Source organism: Lissotriton helveticus, chromosome 8 (assembly GCF_964261635.1).
Source record: "Lissotriton helveticus chromosome 8, aLisHel1.1, whole genome shotgun sequence".
In the NCBI taxonomy this organism is placed as follows: domain Eukaryota; kingdom Metazoa; phylum Chordata; class Amphibia; order Caudata; family Salamandridae; genus Lissotriton; species Lissotriton helveticus.
Window position 1 is genome coordinate 737535418 of NC_136069.1, and position 19681 is coordinate 737555098.

The 19681-nt window shown below is 45.3% G+C and overlaps 1 protein-coding gene across 1 annotated transcript in view; it reads left to right on the forward strand.

Moving 5' to 3' along the window:
- LOC144773796 (acetylserotonin O-methyltransferase-like) overlaps positions 1-19681 on the forward strand; it is a 409197-nt gene that overhangs the window by 336059 nt on the left and 53457 nt on the right. The gene's annotated exons all lie outside the window — the stretch shown is intronic.

Below are 19681 nucleotides of genomic sequence, written 5' to 3' on the forward strand. Positions count from 1 at the left end.
ATTTTAAACAACGCAGGGATCGTCTGCCTCCCGCAAGTGAAAGTGCTCTTTTTTTTCCCAGTGGATCGCCCGACCCTGGTGACCTGCCCGCTTCCACCTTTCCAGAGCAGGACCCCACAGAGTCAGGACTAACCCCTGCATGTTCCACCTTGTGTGGGCTCCCGGAATTTGCTGGCGCCCCCGCGCCTTTCCACCTTTAATTGCAGCTTTGGGAGGCATCGACGCTTTGTCCGTGAAAGTTTTCCGATCCGCCAGATGATAAGGGAGCGGGACTTCCCCGAGCCAGGACCGGTACAGCCAAATCATCCACGCTTCTGCAGACGCTGTGAGGACACTTTTAAAAATGGTAAGCCTTCTACTCTCTATCACGCTACATGGGGGAGAGGTGAAGCAGGGAGAGGGTTGGAGTCCACTTACTCGGCCATGGTCACGGCCGCAATCTTGCCCCGACCTTCACCCCCCGCAATGCAATTCAGTGCATTTATTGACAATGGGTCTGATTCACAGAACTAACTTAAGACAAAATCCTAAACTTACTACCATTTTGATATTCAAAGAAGGCACTTACTCATTTTGGTAGTCACAGAAGTTAGGATTTTTCACAGTTTAGGAGTAATAAAGTTAGGAGTTAAGACTTTCGGTATTCACAGAAGGCATTTAGGAGTCCTAAAGTTAGGACTCCTAACTTCTGTGAATACCGAAATGAGTAAGTGCCGTCTGTGAATACTAATATGGTAGTAAGTTTAGGATTTTGTCTTAAGTTAGTTCTGTGAATCGGGCCCAATATCACTTTCAATGCCACAACGTGAACAGAAGTGAAAGCTAAGTATCAAAAAGAGACCAGAATATTGAGTCAACATGATGTTATAAAAAACAAATCCAGTTTAAGGTATTTTTTCATAGATAATGAAAACAGAGTACAATGTGGTTTAAGTAAAGTCCAATATGAAGTCAAATATATTATTAGACTGATGGTTAGTAGCCAAGATTGGCAGGAGTCTATTTGGTGTAGAAGATGTGGTGACTCCTGCTGCGTGACTTTGGAAAGTGAAGCAACACAACTCACGTGTCAATTGAGACAAAACATAGAAAGTTGATCATAGCACCAAAACAGATCAGTAGCAAAAATACTTTTCAATTTAATTTGCCCAAATAAAATTGATCATAGAATTTCTTGTTGGCTCCTATTCCTGTATTTTCAACCTGTCACCTCTCCTACCATCCTTCCTTCCACATGTGTGTCTGATTAGGTATTTGATTCCTTTCTTCATCCATCCTGTTACCACCGACTTGAAAATGAGCACTTTCTGATAGGTCTAGAAAAGTAAATTTGCTGGCGTGAGAGCATATGAGACCAAAACTGAGGGGATACGCAGGGACACAAATATGTAAGTGTAGACATGTGTTTCAAAACTGTTGAGACTAGTGAAACTGATCAGAATCACAAGCCTGTGTGAGAACACTGCCAAACCAATATTATTTCCCAAAGCAGTAATAAGACTGAAAGAAGAGGGGATACATTGTTGCAGTAGCAGGGCACTAGGCTGAAGTCAGAAGCTGAAAGTGTACAGACCATGAAAAGAGGACTAAGTGAGGGTGAAACCGAAGCTGATGAAGCACCTAATGGTAAATGTGCAAAGTGTTGGTCATTTGTGTAATTATTGTGATGAACGTTCATGATCCTAGTGATCGATATTAAAGTTTTGATGATGATAGTGAATAATTCAAGGAAACTAACATGTTCACAGCTTAGCAATTTTTATGGAAAAGTGAATTGTGGAATAAAGTCAAAATACAATACAAGTAAAATCAAAGGGAATGAGATAAAAGAGAATATGTATGAAGAGAGAAAGCCAAACCCAGTGAGAGGGGAGGGAAACTGTTATGTGGAAAAGGCTCTCAGTTTCCCCAAACGGATATGCACAAACCAAAAGTGGAGGGAGTTTCCCAAAACAAGTAGTCTCTATGCCCTGCTTTTAGAGCTCTCCTGGCACACAACATGTGTTCCTATAGAATCTTCAACCAAAGGCTAAACATGTGGCATGCTTTATCATTGAATCCTCACCTGGTGAGGTACTCCGCACCAGGTGAGCTTAACCTTGAAGTGGGAGGGAGCACTTTGATATTTTCTATGTTGTTAGTGGAATCTTGCAACAGAGAAAGTAAACATTTCTTCAGGGAACCCTAATTCACCTCCCCAATTAGAGGGCCATGTTATATGATTAAAACATCACATGAAATTTTGAAAGCCAGAGTCCCAGTCCCGCACCACTATCACCAAATGCGAGACCCGGGACTCCTCACTCAATGTTAGTTACTAGTTAATTTTGGTAACCAGGTAAAGCTCACAGGCACTCAACCAATGTCATGGGTAAGTACACCATTGCATTGATTATCTGAGAGGTGCTCTAAAAAGGAAAGAAAGATTGGTTACCAATTCAATCTTATATTAACCCTCCATAGAAGAATAATAATACATTCAAAGTCCACCCTGAGCACACATGAGTCAAATCAAAAGTCTGTGAAGTATCAAATAAGTCCAGTGGTTGTCAGACCAATGTCCCAATTATACTCCATCTATCTAATTCTCAAATGAAAGTAGGTAACTTTTCTAGACACAGCTAGATCTTCAGTACACAAACAACAGCAGCCAACACGTGTTTCACCATGCCATCTATTGCACAAAAGACTTCTTCAGGGCTGCAAACCCAAGAGGAACACAATTACTCTATATACACTATAGTAGTATATATATATCACTGAAAAGAATGAAAGTATTAATAGAAAGTGTGTGAAACAGAAATTGTAATCCAAGATTCCAAACATTGTGAACACCACCACCCTCCACAAAAATGGAGAGATGAAAGATGAAAAATGAAAAAGAAGCTCCAGTGACATAGGGTTAAATCTATAATACAAAGACTCTGGCAGTGATTACCAAAGAGCAGAAAAAAAGAGAAAAATAGAAATGTTAATCACCTGATATGAGCGATTCATATTTGTTAGAACAAAATAAAACAATACTATGAATTCAATATTCTGTAAAAGAAAAAAACACAACATGAAATCCTCTCTATTCTAGACCGGCTACACCTAGGCCAATCTAAATTTTTAAGACAGCCATATTCACCTTGCTAGTATCTTCATTTTCCTTAATCCAATGTTCAATACGTAGTATAACCCAAAAAGGCTTGTCCAAATACTAAAGAAAAACACGAAAAACATGAATTCAAATCTGCACAAATAATCGTGATCATAATCATTTAAGTTCATGACATCCCATTCAATATAAATGAAAGGCTCTCACCTAAATTGCACACAAATAAATGTGGTAATTCAACACACTACTTTTCCGACACTCTTAAAAGGCACGAGTGTAAGGGATGCAAAAATCCACATGTCCTTAACTTGGAAAACAATATAAAGCCAAAAGTCAACCCAAAAGATCTATATCCTCAAAATGTATCCATTCAAAGAGTCTATAACACACTATAGTATTCCTACCTGTAAGGAAAGCCATATTCCCAATTTCAGTAACTTTCCAGGTTATGTAATATCTATATGGAGTAATACAGCAAGAGAATATAACAAAAATATATTTTAATACAGATATTACGAGGAAAGTATCATTCTCATATTTATTGTCGGTATTAAAATTCTGTAATCTATCTTCAAAGTAGAAGATGCCTGAATCACAATCCACCCCTCAAAAGCATATTCCCAATCCATCAAAAGGGTATAATAATGTCTCACCCATATTAGTAAATGTTGTACATCTGATCTGCTGTACTTGGTCCAACACGAGTAATTCACTCTGAGAGGAATCATGAGTTTGTGACCTGTAAACATGTAAAAACGAAAACGCAAAGAAAACCAACCATGTTTCAGTAAACTAGAATTAAAAAAAATAATCGTAAAGGCGAGACACACCGAGGTTCCTGAATAGCATACCTTACACGGAGTACCGCGTCCCGGTAATCCAATTATCCCAAAGGCGTTCTGCGTAAGCGCCATTTTGGTATGGGCTAACATACTGTTCAGTTTTGGTCGCCATTAATAAGTGAAAAAGTAGGACCCAATATTGGATACTTCTACTTCCTAAGGCTCATAGGAATTCTGAAAAAAGAGTCAAGGCCACGTTTATAATAAGGTGAATATAAGCCAGCCTCAGTTGAATTGCGGCTAATCAAGTAACTGAAATGTGTGCTCAAAAATACGTTCCGTATCTACTAAACTCCTGTTCACTAAATAGTATCTAGTACGAAAACAATTTATGGCTGAAGGCGCCATCTTAGAGTGGTTAAATAAAATCAATAGTACTAACTAGTATCTCTATTCACTATAGTCAGATATATTAACCTCTACTAAAAATTTTAAGATACGAAAAGATTCAGTATATATCTAACCCCCAATTTCACAAGATATATTACCTTGCCATATTTCACGTAGTAGCACAAATCGTATAAATCATTGCAGGTACTTCTCTATTCAATCGAACTTATAATAAAGAGTATATTAACATGTTTGAAGTCAGGAAATAAGCATAGTGTGATTTCGAAAACCGTCAATCTCTAAAGTCAACGCACAATGGGGACCACAATAATAAAATCTGTCAACCACAGAAATGCTAGAGTGGGCGCCATCTTGGACAGCCTCATATATGACTGTTTATTCTAAACATGTCACAACAAAACCCCTTATCCATAATGGACGAATGCCTATTAAATATCGTATGATTGGATAATCACATCCATTAGCAAATCCCACTAATGCACTCCAAATATCAGTGTGCAATAATGGTTCTAAGAAAAACGCTGTAACAGACTAAACTAAAGAAATCAAAGAAGTTGTTCACCATTATGTTCAAAAGTCCAAAACATTAAATTAGTGAACTATAAAGGAAGAGTGAATGAGAAAATAATATCTTAATAAAGGAAATATAGGAATGTGTGCAATAACAACAAACTAATGTATTTATAAAGTACATAACATAATAAAGCAATCATTCTGAATTTCTCAAATATAAAATATGAGACTCCCTAAAAATCAATAAATTCAATGTTCTACATTTTCAAAACATTTGAATTTGACAAAACTTCATTTATCCATAAAATTACAAAATGTAAACAAAACACATATTACATATACTATCTTATACTTAAGATAATATGCAAGTCCCCAATTAGGAATGGTACATAAACCATCATTGATAGTTATTCCACTGTAACTCAGCATTACTCATCATGGACAATAATTTCTTATTTCATCTATAAACGATTAGCAGTTCATTGACCTAGAACATATTGTGATTCATTATCAATGTTCATACCATGTTCTACTGCCTTCAATTTCATTATCCAAGATGCTGCTTTCGGTCTAAGCAGTAGTTCTCGATTGCCACCACGAATATACATTTTCACATTTTCAATACCATGAAATCTGTCTCTTATGGCTTCAAATACCTGGGTATATACATCTCTCTTGAACCACTGGTCAGACACGCCCGTAACCTTGCCTCCCCCCTACAGCGTCTCAGAAGTGACATCGCGCATTGGAAGACACTCCCGCTTTTTCTGTTGGGTAAGGCGGCCCTTTTTAAAATGATGTCCCTGCCTCGCTTCCTGTATGCCCTACAAAACTCTGCTGATCCTGTCCCAAACGCATATTTTAAAGAGATCAAAGGGCTCCAGCGAGACCTTTTGTGGGGCGGCAGACCGCAAATTGTCACGCACAAATTTACGCTCATTTGGTACGGCGGCGACATCTGGTTACCTGATGTCAAGAGGAACTACTGGGCGGCGCACCTTGAGGCTATCAATCATTGCACATACGGCCGTCCAGATGACCCGGGTATCAATATGGACCCGCTGGCTCCTCCCAAACAGGTCTTTTACCCGTGCATTGTACTCCAACCCGGACAGATACCCACTCACCGGCCCCACACAACACACAATGAAGGTCTGGCATGCTGCAACTTAATCCCTCGGTTGGAGTAATGCTTTGACTCTCGCCACTCCATTATGGGACTCGCAAAAACTAGGAGACTTATGAAATTCTAAGGGCTTCGACAAGTGGGACCTAATCGGTATCTCCCATATCAGAGACCTTTGGAATTCTAGGGGCATTAAACCCTTTTCTACGCTACAAAGCCAACACTCCCTCGCGAACTCAGAGCGCTTTCGCTAACTCCAAGTCCAACCCGCACTAAAAACAACATGACCTTGTGATGTTGCCCCCCCGGACCGCTCCCCATTAGAGGACAGACTGTTGGACGGACACCTACCCAAGAAGGCCATCTCCCTTACATATAGGAAGTTGATAAATAATATAGGCGACCCCCTACTGGCACTGCGTGAGAAATGGACTAGGGATGGGTTCGAACTAGATGATGAGAACTGGCAGACTGAAGTCTCCTCCCCCAGGACTGTTGCTTTCCCTGGGCGGCTCCGCCTAGTACAACTTAAAATCCTGCACAGGGTGTACATGACTGGGCCCCAACTAGTACATATAGGTGGGCTGACAGGCGACTCATGTAGGGGGGTATGTACTCAGACAGGCACATTCATGCATATCCTCTGGCACTGTGACTCAATCCAAGAATACTGGTGTGCCATCCATGAGGTCATGAGCGAAACACTGGGGGTGAAATCAAACCAGAAGCACCCAGGTGCCTTCTCAGTGTCTGGGAACCAACTGGCCTCACCACACATGCAACACAATGGGTCACTCTCGCCTGCATGATCGTCATAAGAAATATAGTGCAGCTCTGGGGGGCCACCCACGCACCCACGGTTACTGATTAGGAAAAAGACCTTGATTAGAGTATGTTACGTAAAAAAACATTTATGTGTTTATGGGTCTAAGATTTGGGCCCCTTGGAAGGCATATCGTGGGACATTTGCACTCCCCCTCCTGAATTGGACAGTGACGATCCACCCTCCCTGTGATTTCCACTGAATTATTCTATTGTAATCATATACTTTTTTCTTGTATCCTGCTGTACCCTACCAACTAATCATTGTGACAATGTACCTTGATGTTGAGATTGTTTAATAAAAAGATTTATAAAAAAAAAATACCATGAAATCTGAATTTATGATTTTCTTTATCATGATGATTTTGGACAGCATGGGCAGCAATCGGATATCGGGTGTCCCATTCTTCAGTGCTCTAAAGTGTTCCACCATCCTCTCTCGAAGTCGTCTAATCGTACTTCCGCTATATATCTTGTTACAAGTGCAGATTATAACATAAATGACAAAAGTGGTATCACAGTTGATAAACGTATTAATCCCATAATTACTGGTATTGTTGTAACTAAACTGGGTTAACTTGTTCATAGCCCAACGGCATGAGCTACAACGCCCACATTTATGAAATCCTTTCACTTGATTACTCAGTCAATTCACATTCTGTAGTGGTCTAGGGTAGCTAGGACTTATTATGTTAGCTATTGTTAGTCCCTTCCTGAATGTCAAACTGGGTATTTCAGTCAGAAATGGTATGATTGTTTTGTCAAATCTTAGCATATGCCAATATTTATTTAATATCCTGTAAAATGTATTGCTCTCTTGACTATAGTTGGTTACCAGTCTGATCTTGTCACTACCATAGTGTTGCTTTTTCTTCTTACCCAGTTTCAAGGTGTCTTTTCTCTGTAATTTATGAGCTTTCATTGCTGCAATTAAAAGCATCACATGAGATGTTGAAAGCCGGAGTCCCAGTCCCGCACCACTGTCACCAAATGCGATCCCCCAGACTACTAACTCAATATTAGGCCAAGTAAGGACACCGCGTTTGAGATAGACCTGCTCATCCCCTTAGTAGCTTGGCACGAGAAGCCAGGCCTAGCTCCTAGGCACAAGTGTACAGTATGTGCAACCACATGCACAGCAACCCACTGGTGACACCACAAATGAACTCCATACGAGTTTTATAAAACGAGTATAACTTTTTATAAAAAGATATACGATCAGATCACACGATACAAAAGCCAACATATAATAAAGGGTAATATTCGTTCCGGCTGGCTGGTAGGTTCCAATCACAATCTCCGCTTTCAAAATACTATGTTCATCGCAATGCTAGAATCACACATGTTGCAATAGACAAACAACAGCGCGCTTCGTAACGATACAATCCTGTGCTGGGCAAAGGAGAAATAAAACAATGCGTAACAATACACCCCGGTACCTTGCAATGGGAAAAATAAGGCAAAGTGTACCGCTACAATCATGTACTACGCAATAAAGGAATAATGCAATGCGTCACACCCCAATCACACACTTTGCAATGAAGAAATAATGTAATGCACAGCGCTACAATCATGTACTTCATTGTGCAGACATAATGTCAGGCGTCATAAGACAGTTCGTTAGCAGCAATATTGGCAATGTGTATTACAACAGTCAGCCTCTCCGATAACAGTTGCCCCTCCACACATATCAACGATAACATAAATTTTAGCTTCTCACTCTGGCCCCAGTACTGCCACTCCTTTGTTTAGTAAGCCCCCAATCTGAGTCAAAGCAAAGGCTCATGATGCCAGAAGGACTGAAAGGCCAAGAAAGTGTCCCTCCATGCCCGCACCCCGCCCAGGTAGTGATCCACCTTCTAGGGGGGCGCAACCCCACTCTCCTCCTTCAGTGAACTGGTCCTTCAGTGCAGAACTTTCTCAATGGGCCTCAGCGGCTTGGCCTGGCAGTTCAGCTCCTCCCGGACTGCCTGTCTGGGCTGTGACTGTTAGGAAGGTCTCAGGTGGCTGCATGGCACACGTACCCCACCCCTCTGAGATTACGTTACTCCGGGTGCACGTTCACCACAGCACCCTCCGGGTTCCCTCTGGCACGAAGCCACACAAACAACTCTGATGGGACTTCACGTCGACTTCGAGTGCACGTTCACCAGGCACACCTTCCTGTGGACTCAGTTGGCGCCAAGACACGCACACCGCGCTGCACAGACTCACTTTCTTTGGGTGCAGACGATGATCAGCCAATCATCTCCACAGTCCCAGGTTGCACCAAAGCATGCACACTGCTTCACTGAAACCTACTCCAATTCTGGTGCCCCGATACCCAGGCGCTCTTCACCAACGCCTTTGGCCGCACCCCTACACTCTCACCGTGTCTGAGCCTCACCTCTCCTCCAGTGTGCTCAATCAATCAATCAATCAGCAGAATTGTAAAGCGTACTCCTCCGGCGGTGGATTCTGCGAATTCGTGGGACGGTGGCGAGGGCGAGGCTGGCGGATCGGAGCTGGCGGGTGGGAGTGTAGAATGCGAGGCGGCTGTTGAGGTATTTGGGGCCCATGTCGTGGAGAGCCTTGTGTGTGTGGGTGAGGAGTCTGAACGCGATCCTCTTGCTGACGGGGAGCCAGTGCAGGTCTCTCAGGTGGTCAGAGATATGGCCGTGACGGGGGATGTCCAGGATGAGTCGTGCAGATGCGTTCTGTATGAGCTGGAGTCTTTTCTGGAGTTTGGCTGTGGTTCCAGCATAGAGGGTGTTCCCGTAGTCCAGTCGGCTGGTGACGAGGGCCTGGGTGACCGTCTTCCTGGTTTCGGTGGGGATCCACCGGAAGATCTTTCAGAGCATGCGCAGGGTGTTGAAGCAGGATGACGAGACGGCGTTGACTTGCTTGGACATCGTGAGGGAGGAGTCCAGGATGAAGCCCAGGTTGCGTGCATGGTCCGTTGGCTTGGGGGCGGTGCCCAGGGCAGGGGGCCACCAGGAGTCGTCCCAGGCAGAGGGGGATTGTCCCAGGATGAGGACTTCCGTCTTGTCTGAGTTCAGTTTCAGACGGCTGAGCTTTATCCATTCCGCGACGTCTTTGATTCCTTCCTGGAGGCTGGCTCTGGCGGTGGTGGGGTCGTTGGAGAGGGAGAGGATCAGCTGGGTGTCGTCGGCGTAGGAGATGATGTTGAGGTTGTGTTGTCGTGCGATGGCTGCAAGGGGGCTCATGCAGACGTTGAAGAGGATGGGGCTAAGCGAGGATCCTTGCGGAACGCCGCAGATGACTCCGGTGGCCGCGGATCGGAACGGGGGGGAGGCGGACTCTCTGGGTTCTTCCGGCGAGGAAAGAGATGATCCACTCCAAGGCCGTTCCTTGGATTCCGGTGTTGCTGAGGCATTGTATCAGGGTGCGGTGACATACGGTGTCGAAGGCTGCTGAGAGGACCAGGAGGATGAGTGCAGCTGTTTCCCCGTTGTCGAGCAGGGACCTGATGTCGTCGGTAGCTGCGTTGAGGGCGGTCTCGGTGCTGTAGTTTGCTCAGAAACCGGACTGCGGGTGGTCTAGGGATCCGTTTGTCTCGAGGAAGGCAGAGAGTTGTTTGTTGACGATCTTCTCGATGAATTTGGCCGGAAAGGGGAGGAGCGAGATGGGGCGGAAGTTCTTGAGGGCTGTGGGGTCCGCGGTGGGTTTCTTCAGGAGGGCGCTGAGCTCGGCATGTTTCCAGCTCTCCGGAAAGGTGGCGGATGCGAAGGAGCTGTTGATGATGTCCTGGAGTTGGGGTGCGATGATGGAGTCGGCTTTGTTGAAGATGTGGTGTGGACAGGGATCGGTTGGGGAGCCGGAGTGGATGGTGTTCACCGTGCAGGTGGTGTCTTCGGTACTGACCGGGGTCCAGTTGCAGAGGGTGGTGGTGGGGGGTGCTGGTTCGGTGGTTGGGTGCGTGGTCTGTGCGCCGAAGCTGTTGTGTATGTCGGCGATCTTGCGGTGAAAGAACGAGGCGAGTGAATCACAGAGGTCTTGCGAGGGTGTGATGTCGTTGTTGCAGGCGCTGGGGTTGGAGAGCTCTTTAACGATGCTGAAGAGTTCCTTGCTGTTGTGGGTGTTGTTGTCCAGACGTTCTTTGAATGTTGTCCTTTTGGTGGTGCAGATCAGCTGGTGGTGTTTGCGGGTGGCGTTCTTGAGGGCTGTCATGTTCTCTGATGTCTGGTCGTGGCGCCAGGCTTTCTCGAGGGTGCGGCAGGTTTTCTTGGAGTTTTTGAGGTCTTTGGTGAACCACGAAGCTTTCTTGCTGCCGGATCTGCCGGGAGGGTACTTCAGTGGTACGAGTTCATCGGCGCAGTTGGTGAGCCACTGTGTGACGTTGCGGGCTGCTTCGTTGGGGTCCCTCGTGTTGGTGGGAGGGTTCTTGCTGAGGGAGGTGGTGAGTTGGTCGGCGGTGATCTTGCTCCAGATTCTGCGGGGAACCTGTTGCGGGTGGTGGTGGGTCGTGGTTCTCCTGAAGTTGAAGGGGACGCAGCTGTGATCTGTTCAGTGTAGTCCGGTGGAGTGGTTGAAGGAGATGTGCTTGCTGGAGGAGAAGATGGGGTCAAGCGTGTGGACGGTGTAGTGGGTGGGGGTGATCACCAGTTGCTTGAGTCCAAGGTTGGCGAGGTTGTCCAGGAGGGCGGCGGTGTTGCTGTCACTGTTGTTCTCCAGGTGGAAGTTGAGGTCCCCTAGGAGGATGTAGTCTGAGGAGGTAAGGGCGTGCTGTCTGATGAAGTCTGCAATGGTTTCCCTGAATTGTGTGCGTGGTCCCGGGGGTCTGTAGATGAGAGTGCCACTGAGGGTGGACTTGGGGTCGGTGTGTATCTGAAAGTGGAGGTGCTCGGCGGCGGTGATAGTGTCGTCGGAGTTGGTCGTGATTCGGATGGTGTTTCTGTGGACGATGGCGATGCCTCCTCCTGTTTGGCTGACGCGATCCTTCCGGGTGATCTTGTAGCCCTCCGGGATGGCTATGGCGATATCGGGAACTGAGGAGGCATTCATCATTTAAGTGAGGAAGAAGACGTCTGGTGATGTTGTGTCGAGGAGGTTCCAGAGTTCGACGGCGTGTCTGTGGACGGAGCGGGTGTTGAGCAGGATGCACTTGAGGTGAGTGGTGCTGGTGTCTGGCTTGGCGGGAGCGGTGCAGGTACGGAGGCAGGTGAATTTGCAGGCTTGGCAGGTGAAGGGTCCGTGGGTGCATTTCGGGGTGACTCGGTAGCGGGCGGGGTTCCGGGCGGCGTTGAGTGCGTGGAGGGTGGCGGCATCGTAAGTCTGTCGTGTGGGCTGGCATCGTCGGAGGCCAGGAGTCTAGGCACAGACGGGCACAGACGGGCTTGCCTTAGGCGCTGCTTCGGCGCGCCAGCGGCGCGCCCGCTGCGCGGCCTCCATATGAGGGCAGAGGGAGGGAGGAGCAGCTGGGAGGTGGGAGCGAGGCGGCCAATGGGAGAGAACGGGGCGCGGCCACAGGGGCTCAGCGGCAAGGGTGAGCCCGGTGAAAAAACTCTGGGAAAAAAACGGAGGGTAAAAGACGGCAGGAGAGGGACAACAGGGCACAGGTATACAGAAGCAAAACACAGGGGCAAGAATGAAAAAAAAAAACAACAAAGTGGCACAGAAGTCAGGCGCAGGGGTACAGAAAAAAAGAAAGGGGGCGAGCAGTCAGGCGGCAAAAGCGTCAATGGAGGTTCAGTCCACACGGGGGCTGCGTGGCGGATGGGGGGAGCGACATGCCTGGTGACAGGGTCAGAGGTCGATGACCAGGCACTCTTCACCAGTGCTTCCGGTGCACCCCGACACGCAGCCTGCGCGTCCGAGACTCACTCCACTTCCGATGCACACATTGACCAGGCGCTCCTCACCAATGCCTCCTTTGCACCATGACATGCAACCTGCCGGTCCGAGACTCCCTTCACCTCCAATGCACATACTGACCAGGCGCTCTTCACCAGCACCTGCGGTGCACCATGACACGTACCCTGCATGTCCGAGTCTCACTTCTCCTCCGATGCACACACTGACCAGGCGCTCTTCAATAACGCCTCTGTGCACCACGACATGCACCAAGACTCACTTCACCTTTGATGCACACGTTGACTAAGTGCTCTTCACCAACGACTTCTGTGCACCATGACATGTCCCCTAGAGCATCAGAGTCTCACTTCTCCTCCGTGTATCCAAGATCACAGGGCACACCTTTGAAGGGTCTCAAGCTGCAGCAACATGCGCCCACTGTGTTGCTTGAAACGTCTCTGGAAACTTTTATGTCCCTGTGTTTACAAACAGGGAGCCAGCTCACCTCAGGCCCTTGTGGTAACAAGACACAGCACAAAGCACAGTCTTCTTCAAACAGCGGGATCCAGCGCACAAAGCACAGTCCAAACAGCCTCTTCCTTGGTTAAATAAGCAAACTGCAGACCAGCCCCAGATCACAAATCAAGGGTTGGTCCTTCCCAGCAGTCTCTGCAGTTGTTCCTTCCTTAGCAGAGGTTCCTCTTGACCACAAAATGGGTCCAAGCCTTTTCAGTCTCAATCCATTTCTATTCCAACGTTCAGTGGTCACATCTCTCATAGTTATACTCCTAAATGTCTTGGAAGTTCGTGATGCTCAGGGGTCCCTGACCCCTGCCTAAATCAGTTCTGGGTGTCTCCCTCCCAGTGTCACCTTTCTCCCTTTGAAACTGAGGGTCTGGGTCCTTAATCACTAAGCAGGAGATGGGTCAATTGTTTTATAGCCACAATCCAGGCCTCTTCACCTCCCGGGGCGTCTCCTCTGCCTACTCTCCAGATGCAAGTCAGCCTGGTGCCATATCAACCCCTTCCTGGGTCAAGACCTCCCCCAGCTCCTCTCACCTCTCATATCCAGACAGTCAATCCACATTCAGCAGGACACACAGAAATGCTTACAGCACAAAACTCAGCCACTTTCTAAAAGAGTGGTTTCTGAACACACAGTGACAAAACCACTTTCATAGAAAGATGTGTTATGACACTGTGAGTTCATACATATAAACTTCACCTGTCTATTTTAAACTTATGGGAAACTAGGCTAACAAACACAATACCCAGCCTCCCCCATTCTGTCCTATGGGCAGGAAGGCCTTTCACAAGTGAACAACAAATGTGAGTTTTTTTCACTGTCAGGACATAGCACACACCTCAGTATATGTTCTGCCTTTTACTTACACTGCACCCTGCCCAGGGGTTACCCGGGACCTACCGCAAGGGTGACCACTGTGTACACAAAAGGGAAAGTATGGCTTGACAATTGGTTGCACTTGTCAGGACAACAAGCTAACTTAGCAGACTGCGCTCAGGCCCTCCACTGCACGCCTGAGTTCCCTTTCCATGCACCTTTGCATTACTAGCCCTGGCACACACAGAGCACACCACTAGGGACTTTACTAGTAAGGCAAACATATGAATCATGGCCAACCAATTACCATTACACTTTACACAGGATACACTTGTACGTTGACACTGATGAGCAGTGGCAAAGTACCCAAAGCATCTAAATTTCAACTCTATGTCAAGAAAACGGTCTAGGGGGAAAGCACAAAGTTTAGGGAACTTTAGCCAAAAAGGCCAAGTCCTACATGACACAAAAAGGAATTTACTGAGCCAGTGTGTCTATTCTAGGTTCACATGTTTCACCTGCTTTGCAAGATGCACAGATTTTATCAGGACCTCTAAGCACCTTGTGCTCCTAACCTATACTGTTTTTCTAAAACATTGATTCAGCGAGACTCTTTTTTATGAGGCCATTTGTGTGTATATTATTGGCATCATCTACCTATTTGCAGCCTTTTTTATTTGAATACAATTAAAAAAGACTGCAATAGGTATATGTAGCTGTTAACATACACACAGCTTCATAAATAAAGAGTCCCACTTGATCAATGTTTTAGAAACACATAGATACATATCCAGGTCGTGGTGGGCATATTGCGTCAGTCCTTGTTTTGAATATATACTTAACCTATACTGAGTAGGAGTTATGCATCTCCATTCATTCCATGCAAGATTAAGAGATAGCTACTGAACCCCACTATACAGGATGAATTGATTGAAAACTGGAGACAATCCAGTTCAATAATTGTGGCACAGGAGATTATCGAAGCCTCATGGGAGCGAATGCGGGGCCTTGCTGGGCTCAAAGGTTTTGCATGCACCAATGCTCGGTGGGGACTTCCCAGCCTGGCTCTGGGATGCATTTTGTGTTCCGGGTGATTACTAAGGGGCAAGGCATAGGCACTGCTTGTTTTAGGAGACAACTTCCACTTTTGGTTTATGATGAGAGAAAGCAACATATGGCTACATTTGTTGTCATAGCCTATGGGGAAGTTTGATGTTTGAAATGTAAGTAAAGAAAGGCAATAGAGCAGAACTTCAATTTTTAAGCAGCAAAGACCAGCAGAAACTGGAGAAAGGTATATGGGAATTGGGCATAGTTCAAGGGGAGAAAGCATATGAAACTGAATAAAAGACACTGTCAAAGAACAGCATGTAGTGGACCGCATTCATAATGATGAGAGTGCAAAATATTTAAATGGTGAGAGGTAAGCTAAGAAAGGAAGGATGAAAAAATATTGCAGGTAATCCATGACCATGTGATAGAGGCAAGGCAGCTTAATTCTGGATGCAAAGGTGATGATGCAGTGGAGGTATTGGAGAAAGAGGTTGTAGATCTGCAAGCTTAAGCTTCTATATTAAAATGAAAGTTATATTGTGGAGGGAATGGCAAGCATGCAGGAGCACGGAAGATATTCGTGAAAACAGGCACAAGTCAGGAAGCAGGAATCTGTCCTATTGAAATAGATAAGTTGGTAAATAGTGGCTTGTCACTAAAGGCAAGTAAGAGGCTTAGGCATAAAAACGTCTGGCTAAAAACAGGAGGAGATACTTTTGCCAAAGTGACAAGCAGTAGTTGAACCCCTAATATCATCAGGAAGAATAGTATGATGATAGAAGATATGTAAATAAAACACAGAAAATGGAGAGAAAAGCAAGATGGGAAGTAGACACAAACCCAACCAAAGTCATGTGCTTACTTTAGGAGGCTTTTTAGTATTAAATCTTTTTATTGAGAAATCAGCTCGCACACCTACATTGGTACTTTCAATAAATCGAAAGACATGCAATGCATTGAAAATTGGTAGGAAGACATAATGACAAACACGTCCCTTGAGCCCAATGAGCCCATAAAGCTCTCTCCGTACCTGACAGTGCTGTATAGGCAAGCCTGCCTTCAAAAGGTCAAACAAAAACCAAATCCAACTCCCCGACCCCCACCTCCCAATTCTGCCAAGCGTAATAAACGCAAGTATCGGGGGCAGGTCACCTCTCTAAACTCCGTGGCCAGCAGGGACAAGAATGGCTGCCACAACTCCGCATACTTGGCTCCCTCCCCTGCTTTTACTAGAGATAGCTTTTCCATACCCAAAACTGACAAAAGGCGATGCAACCAGCCTTGGAATGTGGGAGTATGCTGGGTATGCCAAAAGGCCAGCACATTCTGAACCGCGGAGCCCAGCGCAATAGCAATCAACCTGCCTCTGTTTGATTTCAATGGGTATGTGAGGGCATTAGGTAAGTCCAGCAGTATGTAAGCATGGAATCTTGGGATTTTCGTGTCAAAGTGTACATCTATCTCGTAAAGGACCGTCTTCCAGTACCCCTAAATTTGGGCGCAGTCCCACAACAGATGTGTCAGCGTGCCTCTCTCCCCACATCCTGTTGCAGGGTTTCTGTACTCACACAGAACTGTGCACAGAGGAGTGGAACCTCGGCAAATTAGGATGTCCCAAAACTTACCTTAGCAACCAACTCACCCCTTACCGAGCTAGCTACAGTGTCTCATTGGACATATCAAACACCCAATGTTTAGACAAACCAGAACATGAACTTACAGTACCTCAGGGTACGTGGGACTCATGAACACTCTTTCGTTATATTATCATTACAAACCAGAACATGGAGTAAAGAAGACACATGTGCATTTGAAATGTTTATTTACTAATGCCGTCTTCTCAGGCGCAGTATCTTTGATAATACAAGTATACTTATTATCAGTAGCAAAATTATCAGCATAGTTACTAAGACATAAAAAGCGAATGGTGACAGCATGTTAACATGCTGTAATGAATAAGAGTTAACAACACTTATATCTCACCCTCCCTAACACATATATTATATTATTATCTAAGAAGGTCTCTTTGGGTTGTTTTAGGGCGGGCCCATACCTTAGTGTCCTAGCATGAAGGAATCACATCAGCATACACCAGCTCTCTCTGCATGTGCACCGCATCAAGTGTGTTAACAATTCTCGTGCAAAGCAATATCAATCCCGCCTCAAGCCCAAGTTGGCAAAGGCTGCACTTGTGTTATGACTATGAAGGCGTGGAGATCAGACCTCATAACAATTCCATATCGTGTTGCTCCTGAAACTTCAGCACTCTCCGTGCAGACATGTTTTATTAAACAAAGCAGATATCAGAGCAATAACATATTATTCTCACATTCACCACGGCAAACCACTAGGTTGAAAGCTAAGTCAACAATTAAGGGTCGTGTGCAGAAGTTGCAAGAAAGGAAAAATGGCGTTTAAATCTGAAATGTACCTATGCTAACTTAACACGAAATATGGATATATAGGAGCTATACAACACCCCCCCATGATCCGAGAACGGACTAAATAAGGTAACAGAAGTGCCATCACATGAGAGCAGAATCCATTTAAAAACGAGCATGAATAAAAATTCAATTATAAAAACTAATGCTAAAAATTAGCCCACAAATATAATGTGGCTCAAGCCAATAGGCAAGCAAAAATAAAATGTCTTGACCAAAAGTCAATAAAATCAAGGAAATGCTATCAATCAGCATGCCAATCTGAGGCAGTGTCTATGATAAGACCGTATATGAAAAGTAAGCTGCAACAGCCTCAAGGAGGAAGTCACTGTCCTCATCCGAAAACAGTTCAGCCATCCAGTTTAAAAGATGAAAGGAACATACGTGATCTTCCAGCACCGGATCCTCTATAACCATCAGAGGACAGCTCGGTGGGTTTTCAAGAAAACTTTGTTCCAAGAAATTTCGCGCTGCCGACAACACATCCCAGGGACCCATTAGTCCATGTGCCACCGCCAAGGCCATAATCCTTTCGTCAGAACAAACCAACTCGTGAGCAATGATAGGACTCATCAGTTGATCAAAATCGACGTCAGAAGATGCTGGTCCGCAGAGACACAAATCAATGGCCCAAAGGAAATCACAGGTCAGGCAGCGAAATACAGGCTGGACACAGGTGAAATAGGAGAACCGAAAAGATAATCCAAACGCCGTGCTTAGAGTCGCCAACGGCAGTGTGCCATAATAATCAAGCATGCGGTTGCGAAACCGCGTCAGTAGTAGCTGTGCGTGGTCTTGCACAGGAAGGGCATCCATATTTAAAAAGGCAGAAAACCACCAATGCGCCTGCCGCTAAAGCAAGTAAAAACGGGAACCCTCCAAATAAGGAAGAAAAAATAGAATGGAAGAAAGCAGGGATGACTCCAAAAATCTTCTCAAAGGAAGTCACGAGACCACCGCTAACAACTTTAAAAAAATGTGCTAGGCCCGTTGTGGAGGATGCGTTAAAGATAGAACGGACCATGGCTCCGAAATGCAAGGGCAAATCAGTGTTTAAAAGAGCCTGAACCTCCGTGCGGGTGTTAGCAATGTGAAGCACGAAAGTTTCACGGGCCGAGCTCAAGGCCACCTCTTTCTGGGACAATAGAGCTCTTATTCTAGCCATGCCGCTGAATTCTGCTCCCAAGGTCGGTATCTGTGGCCAAATGGAAGACTCCCTATGTTCACGTGTGGGAGGATAAAGAACATTTCTGCAGCAAATAACTCGCTCACTAACTGTTACTATGAAAGCTATACCTTTAATTAAACCACAACAGTTTTCATTATTGAGCATTAAATAACTACCATTCTCTAACAACTTAAACGTGGGGATGATAGCAGGAACTGGCGTGCCCTGTAAAACGCAAGCCATATTCGGGCGGTCCTTATTACATGAACCGTGTAACTGTATGTGTCTGCACATTAAAGAATGATCTGGCGTCTCAGTGCACTCATCCCCTGTTAGATAAACCTCTTGGTCATCCTTGAAACATCTGTATGTGTATGGGAGTGACCAGACCTCATGAAGAAAACCGCTACCTAAGGGTTCAAAACGACCTATTGGCACATATTTCATACAATTTGAAAACTTATATAAAGCAAAAGGCAGTGTTATTAAACCGTGGATAAGCCACGTAGCAGCGGTGGATTCTGCCACAGAAAAAGGTAAAGATTCCAACCTTTCAATATGTAGCATGGAAAAGGAAGCATCACGCATTGAAAGCAAGCGTTGTTTGTCTGTCAAATTAAACGGTGCAAATAAAGAAGAAACGTTCATGTATCCCCAGGGAACTTTACCCATTTTCAGAGTCTGAAGTGTCCACGCAAACTGCATGATTGAACGTAATTGATTTTGACCATGGTATAATACAGATACTTCATCATGTACAATATCAACAACAGACGACACAATATTATCCAATGTGTAAATTCTTGAGGAAAGCACGTTAATGCTATTGTCAACAACTGCAAGAACTTTCTCAAGATTTGCCTGATCAATAGCCCTAAGGCGTGAAGCAGCCTCAATTTGTGAGAGTTTCCAAATTTCATTGTAAACACCATATAACCAGCGTTTCGACCTGCCACTAGCTGGGCCCTTAATGAAATCATTCAAATCCACGTCTGCATTCAGTTTGGAAAGGTGATACTTAACCGCAGGTAAAGTTGAATGTTTCAGCCAAGCTTGACACAACTTGCCAACAGAGTAAGAGGTGACAGTATGACTCAAATCAAAACGGGGATCAGATCTAACAGTCTTAA